A 23,744-nucleotide genomic window follows, 5' to 3' on the forward strand; every position below is an offset into this window, starting at 1 on the left:
AAGGACTTCCCAGAGCGGAACCGGCAAATAGGTAGTACTCGCCACACAAGTTCCTTTCTGTGCCAAGGCAGGCATTACTAATCAATCAAGACCATCTTCCCGGCTGCAGGCAGCCATTAAATCAGAGTAGCTTTGAGATAAAAGCTAATTGCCATGCAGGCTTCACAGGAGACAGGAAGTGAAGGACTGCTTTTCTCTTCCTGTCTGTGGGAGGGGTAAGTCCAGACCTGAGACCAGAGTGTCCAGGCAAGCCTCAGCGCAGAGCCAGGCACCTGCTGAGGACCCTGCCAACAGGAGCTCCGGCCAACCCTCTCCTCTGGGAGCCCTAAGTCCACATGGGAACAGTGTGGAGCTTGGGATTCCTGGGAGAAGCTTTGCAGGTAGCAGAAAGCTGGGGTCAAAACTCAGATCCCTTAGTTGTCCCAGGAGGAAGAGAGAAAAATCCTTGGCCCCTTAGGAGTGGGGTCTGCAGGAGCAAAATGGGGCTTAAAGACTTCCTGTTGTCCCCGGCAGTCAAAATCCCCTCCTCTGGCCATTCTTGGCTCCCGCTCCCTCCTATCTCGGGCCTCAGCACCTCCTGTTCCTTCTGCCCAAGACGCCTTTTCCCGTGCTGTTTCCTGCTGGCCTTTCAGACCCCAACTTGGATGTGGGTGTCCTGGGGCAGCCATCCCTCATGCCTGCGAACCCCAGCCCCCGAGGCTCCGTCCGCATGGTCTCTGTGATTTGGTGACATCATCTCCCCTAGACAAGACGCCCTGCTCCCGCCAAGAACTTGGAGAGACCAGGTCTGCTCACTCATTCACTCAACCATCGTCTGTGGAGGACCCACCATGCATCAGAGTGGACAGAACTGGCCAGAATCTGCTGAGGGAACCAATGTGAAGCAGCCAAGGGAGGGAGGAGGGGAAGAGACGGAGAGGAGAGAAGGATGAGGATGAGGGCCAGGAGGAGGGCAAGGGAGGCCGTGCCAGTGGGCAACAGCTGCTGGACAGCGGCAGAACAGACCACCGCACGCTGTTCATCGGCCAGCTCCCTACGGCTGCAGTGAGGCACCCGGGGCAGTCTGTGCTGTGAAGAAAAGAGGTGGGTGTTGAACCCACTGGCTGAGATGGCCCGGGACGGCTGCATCCCAGGTCCAACTGACCCCAGCTTCCTGCCGATGTGCACCCTGGGAGGCAGCAGGTGGCGGTTCAAGTGCTGGCCCCTTGTTGCCCACACGGGATGAGTTCTTGGCTGCTGGCTTCAGACTGGTCCAGCCCTAGCTGTTGTTGCAGGTGTTTGAGGAGGAAACCAGCAGATGGAAGATCTCTGTCTCCGTCTGTTTCTGCTTTCATGTGTCTCATCCCAGCCCTTGCCAAAGCCTTCTTGGCCGTGTCACTCCCAGCAGCCCTCCGGAAGTGGCATGGAATATCACAGGGTACGGGCCAGGATGGAGAGTAACACATGCTTGGCACCAGCTAGGAAGAAATCTGACCCCCCCCCCGCCCCCGCAGCCTTTGGTTGAGCCGGCTCTGACAGCCAGTGGGTGTGGTCCTGTCACCATTCTCCCCCCAACCCCACCACTCCTTAGGCCACCCTTCCCCCACTCTCAGAACTGCAGCAAGAGGAGGAGGGGAGGCGCCAACCTTCCTCCCCAAGTTTAATTAAGAGATCTGCCTCCATGGGCTTAATCCTGTTACCTCTGCCCGGAGCTGACCACAGGGGCGGCCGCGGGCGGATGTGAAATGTCAGCTGTCGGAGGGCCTGGTGGGGCATTGAAAGTCTCTGGGATTTGAGCGGAAGCCGGAGCCCCCCACCCCCTTTCCAGACAGAGCACAAAGAGGCTCAGCTCCGTCTCAATCCTGACCCAGGAGGAGGCAAGGAGAGGGAGGGGGATGAAGAGGATGAGGAGGAAGAGCGGGGCCTCTTCCTATCCCCGGTGCCACATTCCAGGGCGAAGTCTCCTGCCAGCTCTGGCTCTCCGCCACCCCAGGGGAAGAGGGGACAGGGTTCTACGCCAGCTTGGGTCTGGAGCCTCCATCAGCCTTTTCCTGTGTGGCTTCAGGCAGGTGACACAACCTCTCTGAGCCATGCAATGGGGAGTGGAAGTCCTCATCTCCCAGGGTTACCCAGGCAACAGCAGATGCTTCCCCTGCTCTCAGAACAAGGCACACCGCACCCGCCCACCCCCTCCCACATACACACCCACACTCTTGGGAGCAAAATCTGTGTCTTGTACAAAGGGGTACTCTAGGGACTTGTGGAGTTGTAGGGATGCAAACTTGGCGCACCCCCTACCCTGGCAGTTCTGCTCGCAGCCAGCCCCCAGCGCAGGCCCAGCTCCGCTGCCTTCCCTTCCTACCCCCGACCCCCAGACTCCCACGTTCCTCAGCAGCTGCTGCGGGCACCTCCTTGGCTTCCCCCACCTCCAGAACAGGGTGTGACTGGGGGCTGCTGGAAGAGGCAGCCTGGCAATTCCTTGTTGTTCTAGGGTGAGACTGGGAATCCTGCCCCTCACCCAGTGGGCTGTGATCCCTGCCTGATGTTCCCCACACGTGGGAATGTCCGCGTCCCGCTGCCATGAGGGACCGTGTGGGAAGCAGATCATGCAGAGGGAGGGGTGGGGCAGAGGCAGAGCCAGGCGAGTGTCAGGGGGAGTCACACAGCAGTGCCCTAAGCTGACCCTGTGGGGTCACCGTAACAGTCACTGGTGAGCCCTTAGAGCTCCAACGTCCTCCTGCTGACAGGTGAGGGACAGTGGCCCAGAGCCACTGGCTGGCACGCGGGCAGCTGGACTGCTGGCCAGAGGACCCAGCTCCACAGGGACCCATGTTTCCACTGCCTTGCTCCAGGGCTTCTTGCCTCAGTTTCCCTGCCCACAAGGACCAGCCAAGCAAGGGCAAGGAGCAGAGCTTTCATTTGGGAAGCCAAAGCCAAGATGTGACAAGGTAAAGGCTGAGGCTCCAACATTAGACATCCCAGGGGAACCCCCGGAACCTCCTCTCAGAACCTCAGTTTTCTGTTTGTCAAAGGGCGCAACTTGCTGGGGCTGTGCACCAGGCACCCCGCACAGGATGTGGGCAGAAGACACTTACCAGCAGGTACCCGCAAATCCTCCCAAGTCCCTCCGTGGAGGGAGCCAGCGGCTGGAGGCAAGGCACGCGCAAGTCCGCTTACCACCACCCTGGTCTCAGAGGTCAGGGAGCAGCAGCGACCCCAAAGCACTCCATAAAACCCACACGGTCGTTAACGCGGACTCCCGGGCGAGCTGGAGTAATTACTGCACTTCCTGGAGAGAGTAAAACCCCAAATGTCAGATGGTGCAGGGCCGTTAAGGTCGGCCTCCACCGTGGCCCCTGTCCGCTGCCCGTTGCCCGGCTGACCTTGGCTGAGCACGGATGGCGCAGCAGCCTCGGGGAACAGGAAACAGTACTGAGTCCCCAAGCCAGTTGGCACTTTCACAGGACGCTGGGCTTCGCGATGTCTGCCCCAGAGCTGCGGAAAGCTCCCACGAGTTTATGGCCCTACAAACTGACAGAGAAGCTCCTGGGACAGCCCCAGGAGCACTTAGAGTTCTTAACATGCCAGAGCTGAGCCATCTCCTTCTCACTTCTGCCCTTGGCCGCCGACTTTCACGGGGCCTGGAGATTTCAAGGCAGGGCAGAGACAAACTTGCGGTGTAGAATGCACCCCCTCTGTTGGCCGAAGAGCGATCAACTCAGGATGCAGAGTCATGAAGTGGATCCTGTCCCATGTACCAGTCCAAGTAACCAACATGGAGACCAGATCAAGGACAGACTCCCCCCAACACGGGGAGGACAACAAGAGAGCCTAAGCCGCGGCCAGCACATGTGGCTGTGGCTGATGCTGCTACACACAACGTGACCCCAAGTGAGCACGGCTATGTGTCCGTTGACCTCAAGCAAGGTGTCTACACAACAGCGCAGTCAAGCTCAGCACACCGCTAGCGAACACAGCTCCAACTGTGTGCCACACAAATCCGTGACATTGGCACCCAGGCCAATTTCCCACATGCACAGGAGCGATCACGGGACTAGGATTGGCCAGAGTCCTTCCTTCTCTTGCCTGTGACCCAGACTGGCCAGTCAGAATATCCCAGCATCCTGAATGGTTCCGGGATCGGCACATGACCACGTGGGTGCAAGGGGTACTCACCCAGGGACTGGAAGAATAGAGCCAGCTGTGCCAGTGCTGCTGGGAGGGATGGGACAGGCAGGGCAGGTGGGGAGGCTCTCAGGGGCCATTCATGCAAAACCAAGGAAGCCACTCCCAGGAGACATAAGGAAGGAGAGACAGGGAGAGACTCGGATTTGAGCCCCTGGGTCTAGCCCAGCTCAGCCTGCAGCTGGCTTTTCGTGATGTGAGATAACATAGCAGATGTCTTCTTGGCTTCCATCCATATGAGTAGAGTTTCTAGCCCAGCCACCTGACACCAATATCCACCTCGTTGGCCCAGTGTTCCAAGGGGATGTTTGCTCCCTAGGACTCCATGGGGCCATTTTAAGCACCAGCGTGGAGGAGCCGAGACGGGCCTGGGTTAGGACCAAGGCCCTGCTGCTCCCTCCCCACCTCCTTGAGGCCCTGGACAAGCATTTTCACATCTCAAGGCTGCAGCTACCGCATCTGTAAAATGGCGCTATTACTGTCCCCTGCAGGGTGCGGATGCATGCTGACCACATGCACACACGTGCTGTCTTCCTTACCTGTCCTTCACATATACTCTCCCTTCGGTGCCCAGCTCAGCAGCCTGTAGTAGGTTTTACTCCCCAGACCTCGTTGTCAAGGCCAGTGGTCCCTGCAAACATCCTGCCCTGCATGGCTCTTGTCACAGAGTCAGTCCAGCCTAATGAACATGGTTACGTGATGGTCGCCCAGCTCCTCCCCACCATGTGAGTGGGTAAACTCCCTACCGTGATGCCAGCATCCCACATGAGCTCCAATTCTAGCTCCGGTTGCTCTACATCTGGTGCAGCTCCCTGTGAATGCACCGGGGGAAGCAGAGGAACATGGCACAAGTGCCCAGGGCCCTGCACCCACGTGGTTAGAAAGGAACCTGAATGGAGTTCCTGGCTTCAGCTTGACTCAGCTCCTGCCTTTGTGGCCATTTGGGGAGTGAACTGGTAGATGGAAGGTCTCTCTTTTGCTGTCTGTAACTCTACAACTCTGCCTTCCATATTAAAAAAATAAATAAATAAAATAAAATAAAAATAAGAAGCAGGGGTCACGTGCCTCCATGGGCCGTTATTGTGGCAGCCCTGGCTTGGTGGCCCAGCTCCTGCCCTGACAAGCTGAGTGGCTTGGGGTGAGCCCGGTCCTTCCCTGGGCCTCGCTGTTGCCCTCAGTAAGCAGGGATGGGTCACTGCCCACACAGCCTCTCCTCCTCCAATCCAAACCTACATGCCCTGGATCCTAGAATTTTAGCTGCAGCACGGGTCAGCCAGGAATTCCAGTTCACAACATGGCAGGATGAGGAAAAGGTCATTAACTCAGGGGCCACCATGCTCCTGAACATGAACGAGTGAAAGCCATGCCCACGGTGCCCGCGTTCTGCTCAGGCTTCCATTCGAGGTGCTGCAGCTTGGTGACACTCCCATGGTGACTGGGTGGCTGGTGAGAGGCGCCCAGCATGAGACCTGGAGTGGGGAGAGCAGTCAGCCCCTCTCTCTTCTCTTTGCCTGTAACCCGGCAGCGTCCACAGGCTGACCCACCCCAATTAGGTGGCTCTCGTGTTAATATTGACACACAAAGCGCCAGCTGGCCACCTCTGACCTCCTCCCACGTGGGATCACAGAGGCACTCAGGTCCCTGCCATCAGCTCGCAGGGCAGGCTTCTAATCTCCTTTGACACCAAAAGGAGTTGGTCTTGCCCTGACCTTTGCTCCCCACCTCTCCACTCCCCTTCATCTCCGGGCCAGATGGACATCACACTGCCCTCAGCTTGGACATGGCCTGGGCAGAGGGGATGGCGGTGCCGGCCTGGGCCCACGCCCAGGAACACTTTTGGCCTGAGAAAACTCATGACTTCTGAGTAGAGAGTATGAGTGCCTGGGGACAGGGCTAGCCAAGCTGGGAGGTCCTCAGGAGTCAGACAGGAATGGGTTCTTGTGGGAATTGGAGCAGTTCCGGAGAGTTCCCAGGAAGATGGGGCGGTGGAGGAACAGGTGGAGGACTGGCTGGCAGATGCGGTAGGCAGTCATGCTTTCTATATTTGAAGATTTGTTTTATTTATTTGGAACTCGGTCCAGGGCTTCCACAGGGGTACCAGCGGCCCACCGTCCGCTGCCTTTGGAGGCACGTTAGCAGGCAACTGGATCAGAAGTGGAGCAGCCAGGACTGAAACTGGTGCCCTGATAGGATGCCGGGGTCACAAGTGACAGCTTAACGGGGCACGCCACTGCGCCAGCCCCGGCGTGAGGGGTGATGTGGCTTCCTAGTGACCTCAGCTAAGTGGCTTCTGTCCCTTCACTCGGGGGCTCACTAGGAGGGTCTTGTGGCACCTCACCCGCTTGTTTTCCTGGTGACCAACAAAGAGGACTGGAATGTGGTCACCTGCATTGCCAAATGACTGCCTATGTCCACCCCAAACCAACACCAGCCTTCGCCCAGCCTGCCCCAGCTGAGCCTGGGGAAAGAAACCCAGCACCAGGTGATGCCACAGATGGGTTGCCATGGCAACCACTGTGGTGGCACCAAGACAGGCAGGAACTCGCCCTCTGGAAACCCCTGTGACCATGACCTGTGCTTGGGATTGGCATGGAGAAGCTCGTGCCTGTTCCAAGGTGAGGTTTGCCCCGGGACGTGAACGTGGAGGAAGCATCCGTAGAACACCCCCTGAGGGCTCCCTGCTCCAGTGCAGGGCAACTGGGAGGAGAGTCCTACTCCCAACAAACTCCGGCCCATCCCAGCTCACGTCCTTGGGCTCACTGCGCAGAGGCAGAAGGAGCAAGGCTATGAGCGAGGCCCATGACGCCCAACGGGCTGGCGCTGCCACTCCGACTGTGTGATTTGGGGCCATGTGCGCAATGTCCTGAGGCCTGGGGGCTACAGGCACAGGAGGAGTGGCTCCGTGGCTCTCACCGCACTGGGAACGGCGCCTCTGCATCCACACTGCCTCTCCCTTGCGCTCAAGTTGTCCACGGTTTCTGGCAGCGGAGCCCTGAGAACTCAGAAGGTTAATTAGAATTGTAAATGAGGGAGTGAGTCCGAACTGGGTGTTCCAGGAGGAGGGAGCTTTCATATACCACGTGCAGTGGGCAGTCCACTGGCAGGCCTTAGCTTAACCTGTCTTCCCAGCGCCCGGTCCGGCACTAGGCACACACTCTTATCTCCACAAACCTGCAAAGGCCACCCCTGGTAAAAGGCACGGCCCATCAGATTAAAATCTTTCATACATCATGCCTCTAACATACCCTGTTTGACACCATGAACAACACCGGTGCTGAACTGCACACCGGAGTCTGTAAACGGCCATTGTAAGTCAGTGAAAGAATGGATGAATGAATGAATGGTTGCAGGAAACAATGCAACATCATGTATGTCAAATTAAATGTATCCTTAGGAGAAGGATGCAAAAGAATGCAACATTTGGAAGGCTTCCTGGAAGAGCTGGCCTGTAAGCAGACGTGTGCAAAGCTTCATCTGACTTGGGAACAGGAGCAAGTGAATGTGGGGTGCGATAGGGCAAGTGGAGGGTCTTGCTGAGAGAGGAAGCTTTGATATCCCTGTCCCTCCTTTCTTGGGGTTAGGGGCTAGAAGGTGTCAGAATAACCTGGTAGAGGTCTGGGGTGACTGCTATGTTAGTTCAGAGGAGGCAGGATTCCGGCGGCCCTCAGCCTGGTCCAGGGGGCTCAGGGGAGTCAGGCACGCCAAGAGCATCCTAGGATCAAGTTCATGGTAGACCATGCTTCCTCAGCCGATTTCCCTATGCAGGTAGCATCAGACACCTCTGTGCTGCCTGGTGGCGCACCACCTTGCTGGCCCAGGCCGTAAGCCTGCATATGCTGAAGGACAGGACTGAGTGACCCAGGGGGTGGCCACCTTCTTTGAGGTCCCCTCCTAACCAGGAGCCTGGTGGTAAGCCCACCCAGCAGCCCTGCTCTGGCTCAGACAGCGCCAAGTGAAACTTGAGCACACGCCCTGGGAGCAGCACTGTTACCCCCATGTTACAGATGATAAAGTTGAGACAGGGAAGGAGTGTGTAGGGGGAGCCAGGACCCAGCAGCCACGCTCCGGTAAGAAGAAGCACCTGTTTCACTGACAGAGGCCGCGTGGCACAGGGCTTAACCCAGATGTGGGCGCCACAGCCGCTGGGTTTGCAGTCCCAGGCCTTAGGTGTGGGGGGTGGAATGCCTCCTGCCTGCTGTACCCTGCTTGCTCCGGCAGGCAGGCAGGCAGGCCAGGGTCTGGGGGCCGAGTGCGGACATGGGCAGGGAGCCGGGGAGAGAGCGAGAGCGGAAGGACAAGTCCAATCAATCATATTTAAACAAAAGCCTCTCCCGCCCCAGGGCCCTTTTAAAAGCTGCTTATTTAATTAAAAGTCCCATTTTCCATATTTATGGCCCTTATTCAGTTAAATATTAACCGCTGGGGCCAGGGCTGCTGTGCGCTGTGTGGGGAGGTTCATTACAGCGGCCAGGAGCGGGCGGCGGCCGATCAATGTCCTGGTGCTGCACAAACACGGTGCTGCCCGCAGCGACTGGGGGTGGGCCACAGCCGGAGGGCGGCCCCCTTCGCGCCCGCTGCCTCTCCCTCTGCCTGCATCTCTCCCTGCCAAGTCCCCAGAGCTCAGACAGGAAGGGACCCTGGAAGGTAGACCCAAGAGGCGCAGTGGGAGACCTGGGGAGAGCAGGGACCCCAAGAGTTGTAGGGGGATACTGACCCTCAATAGTCCTTGCTATGTCTCGGTCAGACCCTGGCATGTACCCAACTAGGGTGGCAGAGGATACCCAGGGGTTTCCAGAAGCCTGTTGCTGTTTGGGTGCAAATGTGTCAGCCTCCTCTCTCTCTCTCTGTCTCTCTCTCTCTCACACACACACAGTTCAGCCAGGTCCAAGGTGGCCAAAATGCCAGTGTGGAGAGTAGGCCCTTATCCAGTCACCCCACTGGGGAGATTGACAAGAAAATAAAAGGAGGAAGAGGACAGCTGGGGTCTCCTGAGGCTGTGGCCCCCACTCAGCTGAGGTATAGAATGAGGGGGTGCCGTTCTGGGAGTGGAGGTGCCTGGCCAAACGCAGCTGCTGGGAAGACAGGTACCCAGAGAGGAAAGCCCCCAGCCGCCCCGATGCCAGGCGCCCTGCAGGTGCCTCCAGGAGGAACTCACTGCTGCTGTGTGACCCCACTCCACAGATGGGAACGGTGAGGCTCTGAGGGGTTAGCTCAGGGTCACTCAGCCGCAGAGGAGCAGGGCTGTGATGAGCCCCAGGCAGCCTGACCCCACCCTGCTCAGTGGAGTGCCTCGGACCTGGCCAAGAGCTTCTCTGCCCCCTCTGAGTTCCTCGCCTGCTCCAGCATCTGTGTCCCCATTGTCCTCTTAGCTGGGGACAAGATGATGCAAGTCCCGCCGCAGCTGCCACTCCCGCTGCCAGGCTGCGTCTCCGCAGGGCCCTCTCTGAGGGCCAGTGTGGATCCAGCTCCTACCCTGTCTCTGCCAGGCTCCCCAGTGGCCTGGCAGGGGACCCTGCTGTGTCCTCAGGCCTTAAGGATGCCATAGTTTGTCCCTGGCCTCCACTTACTTGTCTGTGGCAGCATGGGTGACTGGGTGCCGGCCTGTCTGGGTCATCTCTGAAGCAGGCAGGAGGCAGGCTGTCCTGAACGGCAGATGGGCCCACTGGTATTCAGGAAGGACCGTGGGAGGACAGAGCAGCTTCCGGGACCCCTGAAGGCTGTCTGTCAGGTGCCAACACACAAGCCAGGGAAGGCATCTTGTTCATCACATGTGTGGGTGCTGCACACATGTATCCATGTATACACACAAGCATGTTTGTGACACATGCATGCACACGGATAGGGCACACATGAGCCCTACACACGTGTATATGTGCACACACACGAACATGGGCATATGTGCTCTTATGTACACATGGACATGGGTGTACACACCTGTGTATGGCTTTCCTGTGCCGACACACATGTACCCATGATCACATGGGCACCGCCATGCACACACGTGTGTGCCAGGACATGTGTGCTCGTGCACACACATGGGCACAGGCATGCATGCAGCACACAGCACTGCACCCCTTTTGCCTGTGCCCTGCCTCTCCCTGTGGATCCCATCAGGAGCTTGGTCTTTCCCACCACTATCCCCTCCCCCAAAGGGAAAAAAAAAAAAATCCCGAGAAGCCAGATTAGAACTTCACACATGCATCGCCGGGAAAATCTATGTCTCATTTTCATATCTAGCAAAATAAAATGACACCAGCACTCTCCAGCAAACCCCTGGAGGGGGCAGGGGACGTCTGCCAGAGACGAGGAGGGAGAGACACCTTTCCCGGGGCCGGAGGCGCAGGAGGAACCTCAGCCAGCCGGGCTGGAGCCCAGCATCACCCTGGCCGCTTCCCCCTGGAGGGGGGCTGCAGGAAGGCTTTGCGGGGTTCCGGGGGCGTCTGGGGGTTTGGACAGAGGAGAGAGAGACTGTGTGAGAGGCGAGCACGGAGGAAGAAAATGCTGGGGCCGCTGGCGTGAGCGAGGGAGCAGGAGAGAGGGGGGGAGACACCAGGTTATCACAGAAGTGTGAAGACAATAATACAATCTGACATTTCTGAAACAAGACCCCCCGGTTGCCATGGTAACGTCTCATGTGGGAGCAGCTCCCAGGAGACGGCTCCGAGATGTACTATAAATGATGTTTGATTAGAATTTAAATCATTTAGGCAGAGAGAAGATAGGCCTTTTGTCAGCAAGGGGACCTGGGGGTGGGGAGGGAGGGGGCCGGGAGGGGGGGCTGTGGCGAGGGAGGGGGCGCAGCCAGAGAGACTGTGGGGCCCGGGCTCCGGCAGCCTGGGCGTGGGGAGCCGAGCGCAGGTCAGCCGGGGGGTTGATTACTTTTACCCTCTACTTCGTTCCCGTTTATGGTAACCTTTCTGTAGTGGCCACCGGGACGCGGAGGGCAGGAGGGGAGAGGCCAGGTTGGGTGGGGTGGGGGAGGGCGGGGCTAGGGGGGCAGAGACGGGCAGGGATGGAGGGGGTGAGGTGGGCAGAGAGTGCGAGCAGTGGGAGGATGCAGAGGGACAGAGAGAGATGGAGAGGAGCCGCAGACCTCCGATGGAGAGACGCAGAGAGAGGGTAGGAGGGCAGCGCGAGAAGGGACTGTGACGAGGGGAACAAAGGGCAACTCGGAGACCAAGAAATAGAGAGACAGAGCAGTCAGCGTGCTTCTCATTGAGAAAGAGAGCGAAAATCTTCCATCTGCTGGTTCTCTCCCCAGACAGCTGCAACAGCCAGAGCTGGGCCAAGCTGAAGCCAGGAGCCAGGAGCTCCATCTGGGCCCATGAGTGGCACAGCGACGTGGACTGTAGTCTGCTGCCTCCCAGGATTGCATTAGCAGGGAACTGAAGCCTAAGCAGGGCAACCAGGACTCGAACTGGCATTCAGATGTGGAATGCGGGCACCCTGAGCAGTGGTTTAACATGCTGCACCGCAGCGCCTGCCCCACTCGCTTGAGTAATCTACTCCCATGGGGCCTCACCTCTCGCTCAGTCACTGAGGTCTTAGATACCCGGGATGGCCAAGGTCATGGGTGACCACAGAGTCGGAACTGATTATGCAGCCGCCTGCCTGCCTGTGAGAGGTAGACAGCAAGTGCTGCTTTGATGTCGGAAGAACAGCTCAGAGGATCAGGGGGCTGAATCCAGAACAATGGGAGGAAGGACAAAGCCCGTGGCCCAAAAGTCCCCAGGGAGGAAGGAGGGCGGGGAGGCAAAAGGCAGGGAGCAAGCCTTACTACCTATCTCACGGCCGCCAGGGCACTCACCACCATTGGCCTCTTGGTGGTCTGATTGTGTGTGTGTCTGATTGGCCTCTCTTCCCCCAAGACGTCAAAGATTGCCTGCAACAAACTGGGCACAACTGGCACTGGAGCCTCAGCACCCCACACACAGCAGGTGGTCAGGAATTCCTGAATGGAGGCCCTCTCTCTCTTGCATGGGAGATTCCCAAGTCCAAAGCGAAGGCTCTTGGAGGGCTGGCGGGGTGGGGTCTGCCTGAGGAATGAGGAGATGCCCGTTGGAGGTGAACAGGGTGGGGCAGGACGCACCACACTGCTTGTGACACGTTCCGCACAGTGCCTGGCCCCAGGGACAGCTTGTGACAGCTGCCTCTGGCTCCCCATGTCCCATGCAGTGCCGTCTGCTTGTGCCTGCGCCACAGCAGGATGGCAGTCTGGGGAAGCCCACACAGGGCCACTACAAGATGCCTCAGCTGAGAGCTGGGTGCCAGGGTCTGCTGTCACCATGGTAACACCCTCACCTGCTCCCAAGGCTGCCCGGACACAGGAGTTGGGGTTCATAGCAACGTCCCAGGCCACCGTGTGCAGCAACACCCACCTCTGTGATTGCCCAATTCTTCAGGTCAGAAACCCAACGCGAGTCTCACCGGCTGTGGCCAAGGACTGTGCCCGCTTCGAGGGGCGGGAGAGGATGGCTGCTGGCAGCCTGCAGTCTTAGAGAAGGTGCCCACACACCTTGGCTGCTGGGCCCCTCCTTCATCTCCCAAGCGCACAGCCTGGGGCCGAGTCTTTGTCCCACTTCTTTCCCTTCAGTGCCCTGGTGATTACCCCGAGCCCACCCAGAAAACACAGGATGCAGGCTCATCTCGCTAGTTCAAGGCCAGCTGGTGGGCAAGCTGAGCTTGGCACCTGACACGGTGCAAGTTGCAGGGATTGGAGCATGGCCTGCCTTGGCTGCCATCCTTCGGAGAGCCCCAGTACTCTGCCCTCCGAGAACTCATTCTGGAAAGTGGTTCAACTCTCCTCCATGTTGCCCCTCCCAGGAAGCCCCACCCCTGTTGCCAGCACCCGGTGAATTCTGTTGTGGCCTGCCTGTGGACGTTCGTCTGAGATCACTGTTCAAGAAACTTTAATAAAACTGTTAAAACTTTAGATGATCCTCTGCTATGGACAGGTGACAAGTGCTGTCTGTGGGTAGCGGCCTGGAGCTGGGAGAAAGGGAAGGCAGGCAGGGTGCCAGTTAGCACAGGCGGCAGGGGATGCTCAGGCTGGGAAATCCGCAGCCTGAGAACTTGTCTGCATTTGTGCGATTTCTATTTTCCTTGCTACAAAGCTGAGAGAAAGCCAAGAGGAAATAAAGTTCCTTTCAAATCTGCCAACCTGTCCATGCTGGATAAAATGGTGACAGCAGCAGGCAGGAGACCCAGGGAGAGAGGCAGAGGGGCAGGTGGCAAGGGCCGTGGGCACTACCCCCACCCCAGGTCGGAGCAGGACCAGAGTGAGGAGGCAGGGAGGAGGATGGAGCCAAGGAGGCCTGAGCCTCAGCACACTGACCTTGGGGACCAGAGAGCCCCGGATGCGGTCCTCAGCTCTGACGCTTTGTGCCGGTGTGAGCTTGGGTGTGTTTTACGTGGAGTTTCAGGTTTCTTGTCTGTGAAATGGGTTGATGACAACATCCATTTCTTGGATGCCTCTTTTTTTAATGAAGTTATTTTTTAAAATATTTATTTTTATTTGGAAACCCAGATATACGGAGAGAAGGACAGATAGAGAAAGATCTATTCAAATGGCCTCAACAACCAGAGCTGAGCTGACCTGAAACCAGGAGCCATGAGCTTCTTGAGAGTTTCCCACACAAGCGCGGAGTCCCGAGACTTTGGGCCATCTTCCACTGCTTTCCCAGGCCACAAGCAGGGAGTTAAATAGGAAATGGAACAGCTGGGACACAAACCAGTGCCCTCATGGAATGCGGCACTTGGAGGTGGATTAGCCAACTGAGTCATCATGCCAGGCCCCTTGGAAGCCTCTTGTGATGATTGTGAGAAAGTGACAATCAGGGCTGGCATGCTTTTTAAAACCCATGCACAGGATTTTTTCCCCCCATAATATACCTTTTTTTATGAGTTTCTGGAAACCCCCTCACATACACAGGCTCCAAAATCAAAGATACCAAAATAAACTTTCACCTTGATATTTTATGAACTTTCTGAAGTCACCATGCACTAAAGGATGAATTCACTGCTGTCACCCGGACTGCCCCACAGGGCTGGTCCATCATCGGGAAAGGGCCCACCCAGCCCGCTTGACCTCCAGGAGGGGAAGGAGGCTGTACAGAGACCCAGAGGCTGCACCGGAGCCTCGTGCAGCTGCAACCATAACACGGAGACTTGAATCAGCATGCTCGCTCTGTCTCGTCATTCCAGAGACCTGAGGCTCCCATGGCAGGGCTATTCCTCCCTTTGGCCAAGCCGCTCCAGGCCTCTTGCATACAAGGACACGGCCCACATCCCTGCCTTGGGATGGCTTCCAGCAGGCGGCCCCTCATGCTGTGCTTCAACCTTACATCCCCTCCTCCGACCCCCCTGCCCTGCACCAAGTGAGCTAGGACCACATACCAGGATCCTCACTTCATCCCAGCTGCAATGGCCATGGCACCGCGGGGCTCAGGAACCTGCTCAAGGCGCCCCACTTAGGGCAGGACACAGTCAGCAGAGAGACTCCTGGTGCTGAGCAGTCTCCTCTTGTTTTGCCATCTCACCTGGCACCAACTGGCACCTCACGTAGCACACCACCTGGCATCTCGCCTGGCCCCTCACTTGGTACCTCACCTGGTACCACCTGGCACATCTCCTGGCATCTTGCCTGGCACATTGCTTGGCAAGATGACAGGCACCTCACTTGGCATCTTGCCTTAAACCTCAGGTGGCACATTACCTGGCACCTCACTGACACCAACTGGCATCTCACTGGGCACATCGCCTGGCATCTTGCCTTGCACCTCACCTTGCACCCCAGGCAGCCTTGTTCCTGGAGGGCACCCAGGCCTCAGGGGACTCAGCACCCACCATGGGTCAAGCTCAGCATCCTGGTGACATTGAAGTCAAGGCAGGAGAAATGCGTGAGCAGCCTTCGTCAGCGGAAGCGCTGTGTGTTCCCTGCGGGCCTGCCAGGGACCAGCGCCGTGCTGGGCGTTGGACACACTGCATCCCCTACCCACTTCGTGGGCCACTGTGGGATTTTTCATGACCATTTCAGGAGAAATGCAAAAAGACCGAGTGAAGATTACAGTGCACGAAGGGGCAGCCCCGTGCTTAGTGGTATTGGAGCATGGGGGTCATATCTCATGCACCCTCAGATCCCCCCTGCGTGGCACACAGCTCAGCATACGGGAGGCGTGTATGTTCTCTTTACAGCTCGCCGCCTCCCTCCCACCCTCCTGCATGTGACATGGCCAGGTGAAGCGAGAGCCCCAGGGCCAGCACTTCTCTTGGGACAAGCTGCGGTCTGCTTCCTCAGCTCAGGCTCCAGGCACTAGAGGGCAGAAGGCCAGAGACGCCGTTGGACTAAATTTACGGCATCCTTCGTGACAGAGAGGGGCCGGGGAGTGGAGGAGGGGGTGCCCTGATGGGCCGATACATCACCGGGGACAAATGCATCCACTCCAGGAAGTATCGAGCGAGCTGCAGGCAGATGGTGTGAGTGGAGCTGGCATGCCCCAGCTGCTACAGCGTCATTCCCTGCCTCTGGCTGCCCACCTAGCAGGTGGAAGTGGGTGCTGGCTGCTAAGTCATAGGATCTTCTTGTCTCGGGCAGATGTAGCTGTGCTGGAGCCAACAGCAATGGGTAAACAGACAGAGGGTGACAGTAGGACGTTCTAGTCCCCACGGCTGATTGGGAAGTCAGATGGTGACCAGCAGGGACAGAGGCTGGCTCAGTGTAGTTGATGGCACTTCCGGTCAATAGAATCTAGCCGGTGCCCAGACAGATGGCTGCTGATACAGCCTGTGCCACCAAGGGCCCTGGAGATGAAGATGCTTAGGACAGGCTTACAGAGAGTGCCTAAAGGGTGGCAGCCCTCAGAGCAGACCACCAGAGACTCCTGGTACATGCAGTCTTTCTCTTGCCCTCCCCTTGCCTTCCTGTTTCTCGTTCCTTGTCTCTCTGTGTCCCTGTTTTGCCTGTTGCTTTTCCCTCCTCCCCTTCCCCTCATCCCCCTCTCTAGCGGTGTATACAGCTGGCATCTATCAGTGGCATGCAGGGTCAAAACTCCTGTTTATAAAACCCTTCTTCCTGGGGCCCTGACTTGGGCACCAGCTCGGTCCTCTGAGTCATTGGTTGGTATTACTCTCGCTTTGGAAATCTGCTGCCATTTCTCACCTTTCAGTTTTTCCCCTCTTCTCCTTCCCCTCTGTCTTCTCCATTGCCCGTCTTCTCTCCTGCACTGCACACCCCTCCACCACCTTCCTACAGTCCCCCCGCCAGACCTCCTGGTCCTCACAGGAACCTCCTCACACTCCTCTTAGGCTAACACCTCCGTTCAGCACCAACACCTCCATCCTAAACTCCCAACAACACAAACCACAGGTGCCATCTGTGGAAACCCAAAACACTGGCATAGAAAGTCCCTGGGGAGTTCCAACATGGGTACCAGACAAAGCCGGGGTGGGGCAAAGCCAGACAGGGGACTCCTGGGAGACAACGCTCCATCCTTGGGTTCTCTCTGATGTCCCAGAAGAACACGTGGGCATGACAAGTGTGGGTGTGAAGGAGACACTGCCGCATTTCCTGGAAGCCGCCTCAGAGCCCATCTGTGCCCATGGAGGCCGAGCAGCCCAACCAATGGCTGCTTGGGACCAGAACGGGCCAGAAATGAGAACAGCAAGTTCAAGGTTACAACATTTGGGTCATCACTCCTGGACGAATCTCTAACACCCTAGCAGGGTGAGGTATCTGCCCAGTCGACGTTGTTCTCCTCTGAGAAGTTCCTGCTCCTCATTCCCTCATGGGGAAGACCCCAGCAGCCATGCTGAGCGTCGCAGGACCCTGCTTCCCAGGCTGATTGGATCAAAGCCCGTCACCAGAAGCCAAATAAGCCAATCAGATTTTGACTTGTACAGTTTGGATTTGAGAATCTGATTTTTTCCCCCAAATTTTCAAAATGTTATTTATCACAATAAAGCCATTATATGTTTTTTTTAGACTGAGTGAATAGCACTTTCTGACTGCAAAAATCTTTTAAAAGCAAGCAGTGCATTCGGATGGAAGACAATGCAAAACTTTCCTAAATGCTGTCATGTAAGGGGTACGTCTCACTCACTTCAATTTTCAAAATTGTTCATTTTTTTATATGACTCAAGAAACAGAAAGACCAACCATTGTCTAGTTCACATCCCACATACCCAGAAGCCAGGAATCAAACCCTGATCTCCCACGTGGGATGGGTGAGTGGGGGACCCACGTATTAGAGCTGTCATCTGCTGCACCCCACCCCCAGAGCGCACATCTGCAGGAAGCTGGGATCAGGATCAGAGCAGGACTCAATGCTATGGGATGGGAATGTACGGAAGGGTGGTTAACCAGGCACCAATGCCCGCCCAAGCGCTGGCCACGTTCTGATGACCACCGTGTGTCAGATTGCACACGTGTGTCGGGTTGTAAATACACGGCTCAGATCACACAGGCTGGTTTGCATATGGGTGACTTTTTTTCTTGTCCTGGAAGATGGCTGCTTGCTTCTTGCCTGCCTCTCTCCTCACCTTCTCTCCCTCACTCACCCTTCAGTCTGAATCTGACCATAGTCATTAGTTCATCACCACCTGGTGTGAGTTCTTCTACAGTAGGCCAAACAGTGGTCCCCCAAAGATACCCACGTGGAAGCTGGCAGTGCTGCCTGAGCCAAGGAAAGGGAAATGATGAAGATCTTACAAAGGCCTGGGTGATCTGAACCACAGAGCCTACATCCTCAAAGAGTCAGTATGAGGCAGGTGCAGATGCAAGGAGAAAATAGTGGTGATCTGGACAGGATGTAGCCACGAGCCAGGGGATGCCACAGCAGCCTCCATTATCCAGAAAAGGCAGACATGATTCTCTTAAAGCTGCACCAGCTTCCCGGAGGTAATCCTGTAGAGCTTTCTTCGGAACGTCTGACCTCCAGGCCCAGAAGACATTAAACTTGTTTTGTTTGTTGCCACCAAATATGCAGTAGGTTCTCACAGTAAAGGTGCAAAATGAATACAAAATTGGGGAGCAGAAATGGGGTGCTACTGTGTGGGAATGATCGGGGGAGTGAGTGTTGAGTAGAGTCTGGAAGAATTTTGAGGTGGTGCACAATTGAAAAAACCTGGCTTATTGTCCATGCCCGCAATGGTGGATTTATGGCTGTTTATGAAGAACTATATTACTGTAATAATATAGGGAAACTCCGTGGTGGAGGGGGGCTGGGGAGGAGGTAAGGGAAATCCCAAGGCCTAGGGAAAGCGTATTATAAAATGATATCATTTTTTAGGGCCCGGCGCGGTGGCGCAAGTGGTTAAGTCCTCGCCTTGCACGCCCGGGATCCCATATGGGCGCCGGTTCTAATCCCGGCAGCCCCGCTTCCCTTCCAGCTCCCTGCTTGTGGCCTGGGAAAGCAGTTGAGGACGGCCCAAAGCTTTGGGAACCTGCACCTGCGTGGGAGACCCGGAAGAGGCTCCTGGCTTCGGATCGGCATAGTATCGGCCCGTTGCGCTCACTTGGGGAGTGAATCATCGGACGGAAGATCTTCCTCTCTGTCTCTCCTCTCTGTATATCCGCCTTTCCAATGAAAAAATAATAAAAATAAATCTTTAAAAAAAAAAATAAATAAAATGATATCATTTTTTAAAAAATTAGTAGAACAAAAAAAGGAAAAGCAAACGCCTGGCTTGCCTTAAACAGATTGTTGATTTTTAAGAAATATTTATCTGAAACACAGAGTGACACAGAGTAAGGGAAAGGCAGAGAGAAAGAGACAGAGATCTTCCAGTCACCTGTCCGGCCCTCCAGACGGCCAAGCCAGGCAGAAGCCAGACGCCAGGAGCTCCACCCATGTCTTCCATGTGGGTGCAGGGGCCTAAACGTTTGATCCGGCTCATACACAAAGCAATCACAACTCAAACTGGCAAAGCGGTGGAAGAGGCTGGCACAGCAAGCAGCAGCTTAACCTCCTGCTCCACTGCGCCAGCCCCCAGAGACGGGCCCGGCAGGAAGTGCAGAGCGCCGTGGCAAGCACCTGCTTCTGATCACCACAGACGGGGGTCCCAGCGACTATGCACGCCTCCTGCCAGTGACAGATTTGGGATGTTCACAGCCTCTCTGCATTGCAAAGAGGCTCAGAGGAGCTCAAAGCGGGCTCTGTCTGAAGAGCACATCACCAGTGTGATTGACATGTCCTGCCAGGGCCTCCAGAGGAACAAAATGGCACACAGCATGCAGCGTGAGTGGTTCCCCACGCAGAGGCTACCTGCTGGGAACCCACGTGTGACGTGGTAACCCTCCCTTTCCACCTCAATAGAAATGGGGGATCAGGACGAGGTAAGCCAGGCGAGATCTCTGGAGGATCCTCCTGTCTGATGGACTGAGATCTACGGGAAACCCACACGGTTTCTGAGATGGTTTGCACCAAGAAACACATTTGTTATCGTTTTCCTGGCTGCTACAGTTTGAAAGGCATGTGGCTTCCTCACTTGCACAGATGTTAAAACTGAGATTCCTGAATTCATTGGTGGCACCAGGAGGGTGGACGCTTGATCCAATGACAGTGTTTAGGAGATAGCCCTGGCAGGAGACTCTGGGGCCCCTGGGTGTGTGTCCTTGGGAGACAGTTCTCACAAGAAGATGGGTTATAAAAAGGTATGTGGGGCTCAGCCACTCTCCTCCCTGGCTCACCACATAAGCCTCCCTCGACACGTGCACCACCATTGCTAAGCACCAGCCTTGCCAGCTGAACCAGTGGAGCCTGCTGGTCGCGTGCTGTGAGCCTCCACAGCTGTGGCCCAGCAGGCTTCTCCTTCCTTCATCGGCTATTTTCTTACAGTGACAGGAACCTGATGCGTACGAAGGCCAGCTAAGCCCATGTGCCCAGAGGAAGGGAAGAAAGCCCTGAGAATGGGTTGCCTCTTTCCAAACTCTAAAGCTCCAAAGAGCTGATTCTTGCAAGAAACTGAGGGTTGAGGCTTCAACTTCCGCACTGGGTCAGGGTCAGTTTTCTCCCCAGTTTGTGGACCTGTCTGGGCATGACACTCTCAGAGATCCCACAACCATCAGCAGTGTGAGTGGGGTCTGGTCCCCCAGCCCGGCTAGACACCTGCCCCTGCCATAGATAGTCTTTGCAGTGGCTGCTCTGTCAGCCGTACTCCTCCCCTACATATAATGCACTTCCACCTGCTAACACTGTAACCGCTCTCATCACTACGGGTGCCCATGTTTTTTATTTTAGTCTAAATTCCACAAGGCTGGGGTACAGGCCTGTCTTGCCTTCCTTGCAAGGTCCCGGGCCTGAGAAACACTCAATATAAGCAGACAAAGTAGAAGAGTGACGCAGTCCCAGGTGGGAGCAGATCAAAGTGTGCATCTTTGCAGCACCTAAGTTGATACGTCTTTGCTATGCCACATGTGAATCATGGAACAGCCCTGTTCACACCACCCAGGGGAGCTGGTGTCAGGCATCACCCCACACAGCCTGCATCTACTGACTCCTGTCTACCCACAGGAGCTGGTCATTTCATCTGAAGCACAATGTTTTTGAAAAGCAGAGAAGCCCTTGAGGGCATCTTTGAGCGCTGGCCCCTGCATCGGGACGTGGAATGGACCAGAAGGTGCAGATTCCAGTGTGCTGCTTATGAGGGGACGCTGTCGTTGTTGGGAGCTGCTGCAGGGGTGTCAAAGACAGGCACACAGCACCCTCCACTCTCCCCAGTGGTTCCTCTCTGTTTCTCTGCTCCAAGTTCCACTTCCTGATTCTTCTCCACTTGGCCCTGTCCTGGGAGTTGCCAGCTGGGGGTGGCTGGAGAAGAAGAGGACCAGTTCCATCAAGATGCAAGGATGCTTTGTGTTGTCTTGTTGCAAATGGCTGTTCCAATACAGGCCTGGTCCACCAATCCCTTGAACCGGGGGCGGTGGCAATGGAGTAAGGAATTCATATTTTTCTCTGCACACTGCCTCACCCCTCCTACTCACACCCTCATGGGGACAGCATCCAATTATAGACGTTCCTCCAAGTCCAGCGTCTGCCTTCACATCCCACGCTGTCTCTGGAGGTTTCCAAAGGAGTGAGCTAACATCTATTAATATTTCTGATGTGCTAGGCTGTGTGCTGGGTGCTCCAGACACATTCGTATGGGGTGACTGCGGGAATCAAATGAAATACAAGGTCAATGCATTCCCTGAAATTGGAAATCCCATCAACTCTAGCTTCACCCCTTCATGGGACTCACAGACACGCAAGATGTATGCGTTGACTGCATGCTGGCCGTCAAAGGGTGGTCCACGGAGACGTAGCCCGAGGACTTGGTTAGGCAGGCAGAGAAGTGTGTCCACACCATGGACCTACAAGCCGAACCTTCATGTCCACATCTTCCCCAAGGAGGCACTGGGTCATGAAGGCTGCTTGGATTGCAGAACTGTTCAAATACAGGGAACATTTAGGCAGTGGAGTCAGAGATAGAGGAAGGTTTGCATCTCAGATGAGAAAACGGGATTGGAGAGGCCAAGTGGACTGAATACACAGATGTCTAGGGGCTGTACTGATGGAGGAAAGTATGAAGCCCCCAAGCCCTCCCATAGCGCTAGACCACACTCCACCCCTCAAGTGAAGGACGTTGTTGCCACCAGTGGTCATAACTACCATGCTTCTGTGGTCTGCTGAAGATGTGTGCTTTCTTTGTGCCCTGGAGAGGGAGAGGCCTGGCTGGGACATTTCCAGTCTTTAGAAGGAAGACCCATGTGCCACCCATGTCACATGTATATGTGGCTCCCTTGAGCCAGTGGTCTTAGATCTCTGCCCCTTAATGCTCAGTGTGGCATTTGTCGTTGCCTCAGCTGGTGTTGCCTTGAGGGTTGACTTAGGGAAAAGCCCTGAATTGCCTGGACACAGCAGGTGTTGAGTGGGTATTTTTGAAGCCAATGAATGAATGAAGACATTGGATGGGTGGGTGGACGGATGGATGGATGGATAGGTGAAGTTAGCAAATGGATGAATGATTGAGGGACGGATGGGCAGGTGGGTGGGTAAGTGATTACGGATTGATGGAGGATGGGTGGGTGGACAAACACAAGTCAATACACTGATGGATACAGATGAATGAAGAGAGGATGGGTGAGTGGGTGGACTTGGGATAATCAGAGGATTAGGGATCTATTTATTTTTCTACTCTAGACTTTGAACTTTCCAAAGAAAGTCTGCATTGAAAACTACTTCAGAACATTAATCCCATCAAATCCGAGATGGGCATTTGGCCTGGCAGTGAAGATGTTCATGCCCCACATCAGAGAGTCTGGGTTCAATACCTGATCCCATTCAGGACTCCAGATTCCTGCTAACACAGACCCCTGCGGGTTAATGGAGATGATTCAAGTAACCATGTTCCTGCCACTGTGTGGGAGAACCATATTGGGCAGGCATTGGAGGGTGAACCAGCAGGTAAGAGCTCTCCCTCTCCTTTATTCTTCCCTCTCTCCCCCAACCTCCCTTCCCTCTGAAATTGCTCGCTTTTCAGCAGCGCTGAGATTCCCCCAACTCCCAGCAACGTGAGCTCCACCAGGTGGCAGCCTGAACGGTGAGCTGCAGCCCCTGGCCTCTGCTCCATGGATAGGTGAGCACCGGAGAACCGACCAGGGTCCCCGCTCACCTGAGGATGGCTCCAAAGACCAGGGCGGGATGCAGGCTGCTGGGACTGGGTGGGGATTGCCGCCTAGCAATGCAGCACCCAAGCATCGGACACAAGTCTGGGTTCAGGTCTGCCACCCTGGCTTTCTCGGTGTGAATTCAGGTTGGTGACCCGGCCTCCCAGGCCTTCTGTTTCTTTTGCTGTGAGACCGGAATAAAAAAGCCTCCATGGCAGGAGACCCTAGACATAAAGGGCTTCATGTGTTGTGCAGTGGGGTGAGAGGAGGGAGAAGTTCAGGGAGAGGAGGATGTGCAGTTAGTGGTAAGGATGCATTGCTACAGGTGCCAGCAGACCCTGGGGCTGGGGGAACGTCACTCCCCTGAGATTAGAAGCCGCTTTGGGCAATGTCTGGTCCTCCATAGCGTTCCAACCAGAAGAGACCAGGATTTGGACAAAGAGCACCTGCTTCCTGTCCCACTTCGCTGGCCACTGGAGCAATGGCTGGGAGGATGATGGGTACCGGGGTCCCAAGTGTCCAGGGAGACTTGGACCAACAGGCCGCCCTGGGGAGTGCTGGGGGCTGGGACCAGCAGCATGCCCTGGGGAGTTCCAGAACAGCCAGCTCTTTCAAGAAGCCAGGAAGGTGTAACTTCCTCTCCCCATTCCACAGATGGGGCTGACTGAGGCACGAGCAGCGGAGGTTGCACCCGAGTCACTGCCTTGGCCAGAGCAAGTCATTTGGCGTCCAGGGGCTGAGGAAAACAAGCCCTCCTTGGAGCCACTACATTCCCCACCCAGGCCCACAGGGAGGAACAGCCCATTTGCTGTGCAAATGAGACACGGAGAGACAGCAGAACAGAGAGAAGTCTCATGGCAGAGGGACTAGGGGGGAGACTAAGGTGGGATCAGGACTGGGTGGGTGCCCAGAATCAGAGTGTAGTCTGGGATTAGGATCA

The sequence above is a fragment of the Ochotona curzoniae genome, unplaced genomic scaffold (assembly GCF_017591425.1).
Source record: "Ochotona curzoniae isolate NIBS_2020 unplaced genomic scaffold, NIBS_Ocur_1.0 contig_46, whole genome shotgun sequence".
NCBI lineage: Eukaryota > Metazoa > Chordata > Mammalia > Lagomorpha > Ochotonidae > Ochotona > Ochotona curzoniae.